This window comes from Ictidomys tridecemlineatus, chromosome 1 (genome assembly GCF_052094955.1).
Source record: "Ictidomys tridecemlineatus isolate mIctTri1 chromosome 1, mIctTri1.hap1, whole genome shotgun sequence".
NCBI lineage: Eukaryota > Metazoa > Chordata > Mammalia > Rodentia > Sciuridae > Ictidomys > Ictidomys tridecemlineatus.
In genome coordinates, this window is record NC_135477.1 from 191735900 (window position 1) to 191744366 (window position 8467).

At 37.9% G+C, this 8467-nt stretch overlaps 1 pseudogene; it reads right to left on the bottom strand.

The window, feature by feature from the left end:
- Positions 1–1167: 1167 nt before the first annotated feature.
- On the bottom strand, positions 1168–2303 carry LOC144366723 (splicing factor 45 pseudogene; annotated as a pseudogene).
- Positions 2304–8467: the final 6164 nt, after the last annotated feature.

The window sequence follows — 8467 nt, forward strand, 5'->3', positions numbered from 1 at the left end:
TTTTAAAATTCCACATAAATGAGGTCATGTAGGCTTTGTCTTTGTGTGCATTTTACACACTGAATTCAAATATTCAATGTTATTTTCTTTGACCTTTGTCTCTGTTGAGTATGTTTACTGGCCCTCGTTATTACAACAGAATTTACAGTGCTTAAAATTTAATATGACTGTTAGGATTTTCTTCTTGATTTAACATTCTCTCCTTGTAGAATGTGACTTATAAGTGACTATTAAAGCCTTCTGAATTGTTTTGTTATTGTAACTCTATTAACCCATTGACTTAACACATATTTATCAATCAGTTAATATCATATGCAAGATATTTTGGATAATTTATGTATGCAAAGGTGAAATATTAAATGATGAATAATAGAGTACAAAAGCAGAATAATAATCCATGTTGGGAGAATACATATCCCAGGAAAGGAATGAATTATTTCCATAGGAAATCAATTCTTTTTCAAAGTCATAAAGAGAATATATATCTAAAAAGGAAGAAAGAAAAATAAGATGATAAATAACAGAATCAGAAGAAAGGGAAGATGGTGGCACTAGAGAAAAACTGAGGGTAGGGGCAGCATCACTTAAGAACTAAAAAGAACAGCAAGGAAGGGAAGTGATGGGACAAACACCAGTCATTCCCAGGAGGTTAAGCTTGAAAACAATTGTAGAATATTCAAAATTGAAAAAAAAAACACAGAAATAAAATTTCTTCAATAACATAATGAAGAAACTGTGAATTGAAAATTGGACCAAAGAAAGAAAGAGCATTCAAAGACATATTTGAATAAATGTTTTCTGAAATGAAGAAAGAAGTGCATTTTAGTGTGGAGATTTTTTTGAATTTTTGAAAGGATTTTTATATTTTAAAAAATCAGGGGCTGGGGATGTGGCTCAAGTGGTAGCGCACTTGCCTGTCATGTGTGCGGCCCGGGTTCGATCCTCAGTACCACATACCAACAAACAAAGATGTTGTATCCGCCGAGAACTAAAAAATAAATAAAAAAATCAAAAATCATAAAATAAAAAAGAAATCAATCAGCATATATCTTAGAAGTCCTTCTAAGAGTTTCAAATTCAACAGCCACAGAGGCCATTGCATTTTTCTGTCTTTGCTCAATCTGCAATTCATTTAAGGATCATCAGACATGACTCTAGACCTTAAAATCAAACTTGTTCCACCAAATCCAAAACCCTGAATTTATCCAGATTGTACAAACATGCTTTTACCACCCTTCCACCAAAATACCTCCCATTCAGATCAACAACAGCTCCAATTGCTGATTTGACTCTCTCAAATTCTAAAAATTTTGGAACTGCTTCATCATCACCGGCACCAGGAATTTCAGATGTCACATATCTTCCAAACTTTGCCATATTTTTTGCATTCTTCCTTGGTTTCAACTTCCAAGTCCTCATATACCTCTCCTGCACCATTCGTGTTCCTCAGTAGGACCACTTTAGTAGGACACTTAAGTATTTCAGTTAATGGATTTGAATCAGACTTCGTGGAGGCATCCTGAGACTCATGGCATCACTCACAAGGATCTTGCTGCCTCCTTGCTGGTCTTTTCCACCAACAAGGTGGTGCTCAGCCCCTGCTAGTGCTCCCCCAGACCCTGGCCTTCCCAGAAGCCGTACTTCTGCATGATCTTATGTGCAACTGTGCCACCCATGTTAGCAAGGAAAGTTCCTAGGGCGGTTGGAAATCTCTGTTCCTCATACACTGGGGAAAGAATTGCAGCTTTGGAAGACTGTGATGGAGGTCTAGAGCCCTCTTCATAGGGAAAATCTCTGGGTAACTCTGTCATTTTCTACAAGAGAAGTGGGTGGGGCGATGGCAGTGCTTCCCACACTTCTTTTCCTGCTCTCGCTCATACTCTTCTTCCTCATCAGAATCCGGATCTGGTCACTTTGACAACCCACTAGCTTCAAGTCTCTTTATGTTTTTTCCCCTTGTCTTCGGTGCTTCACTAATTTCTCATCATATTTAGGAAACGTAGGATCATATTCAGCAGCTAAGGGAATTAGAACTTGCCCTGAAGAAAACCCACTGGCAACAGGGTCCTTCAGGCCAGCTCTACCTGTACTCTACCTGTGTCCACAATTGGCCAGTGGTCTGAGGAGCCACCCTACTTCAGATCAATGATTGGAGCAAGGACTGTACTTTGTCCTTTGGCTCTTTGCTTGAGTGACAACTGCTTTCTTCACCTAAAGTGGTGGCTGCAGAAGTTTGAGTTTGGGGACCAGCCTTCTGGTTTTGAGTCACTGGTCTCCACTCCCAGCTCATCATACAGGGACATCTTTTTAGTCTAAAGCCAGCCTGCCTGGCCAACTCTACCCATGGGCCACAGTGGTGTCCCCATGGAGCCCGGCCACACCCCATGGACTGCCACAGCCCATCCAGCTTCCCAGTCTGAGCCTAGTCAGCAGGGCAGTCCAAGGTGCAGGGCAGGGCCTTGGGAGAGGGTGACTGCCTTTTTTTAAACTTAGTTTAAAATTTATTAGCATAAACAATTTGGATTTATTGATGTGCTTGTTATGTTTCAGGTGTCCCAAAGAATGAAGTGTAGTCCAGAGAAGATCTAAAAATATGTCAGCAGAATCTCACTCCAAGGGCATCTTCAGCCAGTGCTTCAACTAACCACAACTTGATCAACATCTGAAACTTTTCTAATTAGCATAATGCATGTCAGTAATGGGTTTTCACTGGGGAAGTTAGTGGGTTAGTTGACATGGTTGAAAGTCAGAAATGGGCTCTTGTGTTTGAGATTAAGGTAGTCAAAATACCTGGGTTGATAAAGACATTTCACAGATAATCTTTACATTTCTGTGAGAGGTCAATACTCTATAAAGATCTGTATTTTTCACCCATGGGACTAAAAGCCATGGCTTTATCCTTGAACAGTGTGTCCAGACATTGAAGGAAAGATTTCTGTGTGCCTCATGATAATTATGGGGGTACCAGGTTATTGTCTCTCAAATATTATTCTATTTGCTCTGAGGAAACCATCTGTGTGTGGTTGGATCACCTACAAGGACAGATAACTAGGACTTCATATACTGAAAACTTGTTTGAAATCGTTTGTGCCTGTTATTTATATAACAAAATAATTATATGAATATTTTGTGCTTGTTATTTAAAATTTTGTTTTGCAAATATCTGTATGACCCAAAACTTACCTTCCTTAAAATCAGATAGGGAGGTTTTGGGGGAATAGATCATTTGTACTTAGCCTAAATGTGTCAGAGCTAAGAATTATCATGACAAATTTGATGTTGGTAATGCATAAGATTTTATAACTGTAGATTCAAAATGTACAAGGTTGTTCCAGGGAAAAAAATGATGCAGGTTGATCTGAATCAACTGAATATTCTGAATATTTCCCAATGAACCTGCTGTACTTAATGTATAAATAATTCTTTGGGAATCTTAGAAAAAATTCAGGATACCTAGAAGGGAAGACATAATACCATCAATAATTATCAGAAAGTAAAACTATGCTGTGGGATTAAAAAAAAGTAATACAATAATTTTTATACCCAGCCAAGTTGTCATTTAGAAATCAAACAAAAAGACACCTAATATATATTAAGAATCTGGTGAAGAGTTAGCATGGAATTGGGGAGAAAATCTTTATGATTTTCTGGTGATCCAGAGAGAATTATCTCAAGAAATGGAAAGCCATTATATGAAAGAGCCTTGAATCTATTAAATTCATATCTAACAGTAAACATCAGTTATAATTAGGTAGCAGGGCTTAGTTTAAATGTTATAAATATTGAAAGAAAAGCTGCTCTGTGGGTTGCAACAAATATCCATGGAATTTAACATTAAAATGACATGCAAATGACAAATTAAGAGATAGTATCATATTAAATAGAAGAAAAGTTTGTATGACAAATGTTTCTTATAGACATTTAAATGAAATATAATATAAAATTCTGTAAAACAAAATAGAAGGCAGCTTACAGAGGAAATTTAATTGTTCTGCTTTACTCTCCCCCCTCTTTTATAAAATTTGGTCTTATTAAATATACATGACAGAGCTTACTTTGACATATATACATGAAGTATAACTTCCCATTCTTGTGGTTGTACATTATGTGGACTTACACTGGTCATGTGTTCATGTGTAAACATAGGAAATTTCTGTCTGGCTCATTGTCTTGTCTTTCCTATTCCGAACCCCTCTCCTTTCCCTTCATTCCCCTTTGTCTAATCCAATGAACTTCTATTCTTCCCTCCTCCCCTCCTCACTGTGTGTGAGCATATGCACATCAGAGAGAACATTCAGCCTTTGTTTTATCAGGATTGTCTTATTTTACTTAGCATGATAGTCTCCAGTTCCATCCATTTCCTGGAAAATGCCAAAATTTCATTCTTATTTATGGATGAGTAATATTTCACTGTGTATATATGTACCACGTTTTCTTTAACAATTCATATGTTGAATGGCACCTAGTTTAGCTCCATAGCTTAGCTATTGTGAATTGAACTGCCACAAACATTCATGTGGCTACATCACTGTGCTATGCTAATCTTAAGTCCTTTGGGTATATACTGAGGATCGAGATAATTGGATCAAATGGTAGTTCCATTTCGAGTTTGCTGAGGAATCTCCATAATTCTTTCCACAGTGGTTGCATCAATTTTTGGTGCATAGGTGTACTTTTTTCCCCACATCCTTAACCACATTTATTGATACTTGTATTCTTGGTAATTGTCATTTTGATTGGAGTGAGATAAAATCTTGGTGTAGTTTTATTTTGAATTTCTCTAATTGCTAGTGATGTTGAACATTTTTTAATAGATTTGTTGGCTGATTATATATTTTTCTTCTGTGGAGTGTCTAATCAGTTCCTGTGCCCATTTATTGGTTGGGTTTTTTTTTATGTTTTTGGTGTGAAGTTTTTTGAGTTCTATAAATATCCTGGAGGTTAATGTTCTATCTGAAGTGGTACAGATTTCTCTCCCTTTCTGTAGGCTCTCTCTTCATGTTCTTGATTGTTTCCTTTGCTGTGAAGAAGTTTTTTGTTTGATTATATACCATTTACTGATTCTTTTTAATCCAGTCTGCCCATCTATCATTGATTGATGAATTTAGGCTATTTACATTTAATGTTATTATTGAGAAATGATTTTTCTTCTCTGTCATTTCGATTAATTTCTGGTTTTTACCTTGAGTGGGTTTCTCCTTGATTGACCATTCTTTTAGTATAGTCCTTCCCTTTGCTGATTTTCAGTTTTATTTTTCTTCTTCATGAAATATCTTACTGAGTATGTTTTGTAATTCAGGCTTTCTAGTAGTGAATTCTTTTAACTTTTGTTTATCACAGAAGGTTTTTATCTCATGGTCAGTTCTGAAGCTTAGTTTTGCAAGGTATAGTATTCTTTATTGGCATCCTTTTTCTTTCAGAACTTTGGTGCCACCCCCGACCAGCGTGAGCAGCTGAACTAAGATTGCTCATGTGAATTTGCAGGGACAACTTACCTTTACACAAGCTTCAGGATGGCTTCCCCGGCTCTTGGCCTCAGGCTCCCCAAAAGGGAGAACAAGAGAAAGAACAAGGCTGATGAGGGGCGTTGGGGAATGTTTGGAAGTCAGCTTTTATTGGGAAGGACTCTGTTCTTAGAAACTTCTATCCATAAAAGGACAAAAGGGGCAGGACTACAAGAGAACAGCTAAGTGTAACTCAACCCTGGGGGCACACCCAAAAAGAAGACCTCCTTGCTATCTGAGCGGGTCTCTGACCATACCATAATGAATACAGTGGTTGGTCAGAGCCTGGAGCATCAGGACTGGAAGGCATGGTTATTCAGTGTGGCTCCCCACAGTTGGATATATGATTTCAAGACATCCTAGGTTTTAGGGTCTGGATTGAGAGATCAGCTGAGTTCCAAATGCATTTCCCTATAAATGTAACCTGTCATTTTTCTCTGGCAGACTTTAAAATTCTATCCTTGTTCTTTGTGTTCGGCATGTTCACAATAATGTGCCTTGGTGTGGGTCTGTTATGATTTTTTATATCTGGGATCCTGTAAGCCTCCTGTATCTGATTTTCCATTTCAATTTTTCAATTTGGGAAATTTTCATATAGTATTTCCTTGAATATCTTGTGTGTTCCTTTGGTTTATATCTCTAAGTCTTCATCTATCCTGATAAATCTTAAATTTGGTCTTTTACTTCATCCCATATTTTTTGGAATTTTTGTTAATGGTGTTTTTATATCTATTCTGTATGGTCAGCTTTACTTTAATGATTATATATTTTGTCTTCATTGCCTGGAACTCTGTCTTCCAAGTGATCTAGTCTATTGGTGATGCTTTCCATTGAATTTTTTAAATATTTATTTTTTAGTCTTTTGGTGGACACAATATCTTTATTTTATTTTTTTTATGTGATGTTGAGGATCGAACCCAGCGCCCCGCACATGCCAGGCGAGTGCTTACCGTTTGAGCCACATCCCCAGCCCCTCCATTGAATTTTTAACTTAGTTTGTTGATTCCTTCATTTCAAGTATTTCTGCTCAAGTTTTTTTTTTTTTCAGAATCTCCATCTCTTTATTGAGGTGATATTTTTCTTTCTGTATTTTCTCTCCGATTCTACTCCTTACAACTTCCTTTACCTCAGAGATCAGTTTAACTATTCACATTCTGAACTCCTTCTATGACATTTTTTCCACTGTGGTGGTGATGGATTCCATTATTAGAGTATATTGGTTTGTTTGGGGTGATTTGTTCCCTCGTTTTTTCATGTTGTTTGTATGTTTACCCCACTAACAGTATGGATCAGAGGCAGTAGAGTTTCTACCCTGTGGACTTATAGTGTCCCTCAAGTTTTCCAGTACCTCACCATTTAGGTGGAGACAAATAAACACAACATCCAACGCCAACAGTATACAGCAATAAACCAGTTATTTCCTGCAATGATGTCCACAGTGTCACAGTAAACAGAAATGAAATAATCTATATTGCCTAAAATAAAAACAGTAAGTTTTCAAGAGAGTTTACAATTTTAAATGGTAGACAGTGAGAGGACAGAAGTGATGTAGGATGTGTTGATTAGGAGTGGATAGGAGAGAAAATAGAATTAAAAATTAAAGGAGAGTGAAGGAGAACAGTATATATTGGCTGTTAGCAGAATAAAAGAGAGAAGGAGAATCAAAGGAAACAGATAAGTGAGCAAAAAATATAGATATAACATAAAAATTTAAAAAAATAAAAATAAAAGAATACGAAACTGAAATATACTAATCAAACACCCTAATCCTCAAAATATTGATCCATTAAAAATAACTGGCTTTAAAAATGCTAGAAATGAGAATAAAATCAAATGTGAATATGTTTAAATGAACCATTAAGGATTAAACACAGAATAAATGGTAAAAAAAAATGATCTCAATGTAAAGTTAAGGAGTTGATTCAATTGAAGTTCAGAAGATCCTCAGCTTCTCTTCTCGTCAGTGTTAGGTAGGATTGGCTGGAGTGGGATGCCTGCTCCACCCTCATGGTGGGGTTGCTGGAGTGAGAGAAGTTAGCCTGTAGGCAGAACTCCTGAACGTGGGGTTTAAACTTAGGTAGGCTTCAGTCTCTTCACTGGATGCCAGTTAGTCTGGAGATTTTAATTCAGCCCACCTCCAGGGCCCAGCAATTGCCAGTCCATGTTGGAAGATTGCATCCCAGGGATTTCTTCTGGGTTCCACTCATGCAGTGTAGAAGCCAATTCTTAGTTGCCTCCATCACTTGCAGACCCTGCATTTCCTGGTATTGGTTCCTTCTCCAAACTCTATTTCTCCTACCCCTGCCCTTTTGAATCCATTTCCAGGAATGTCTCTTCTAGCTGGTCCTGCAGGTGGCTGAATTGGAGGGGGAAGCCAGGCGGGTTTCCACTACTAGTATTCCCCTGCATAAACCCTTCTCCACATTTGATTTTCTCCTGGTCACTTAGGCACTCTCTATGTCATGCAGTGTGGGTTTCCCAGCCCTGTATTTAGAGCTGCCTGCCCTTGAGCCATGGCTCAAAATGGTTCCTTCCTCTGTCTTCCAAACACATCCTGGAGAGATTTGGCTTCTTTCCTGCACAAGGTTATTGTGCAGCACACCTTTGTTTATTGGGCAGTATCTTTGATATCTAAACTCTCAGTACCCAGAAACACCTCAGGCCTCCTAAAAATGCAGGTTCCTTTAATTCCCTTATCCATCCACTTTGCTTGTGGAGGGACTGTTCTGGCTGGTGCCTCCAACTGGGCCAGTGGCTGTGGCACTGGGGATTTTTTCTTTATTTTATTATACCCAACCTCCTGAGTTCCTGACCTGCTTTGAAAGTCCAGTATTAAATTCAAGTAAATCCTGCCCCCCCATCTTTTTCTATTCACCCACCTTGCTGAGAAGCTGCCTGTCTGCTATTTTGCTTTCATGCCATAGAGTAGCCAGGAAAGTGACCTTCTTTTTCCACCATCTTGA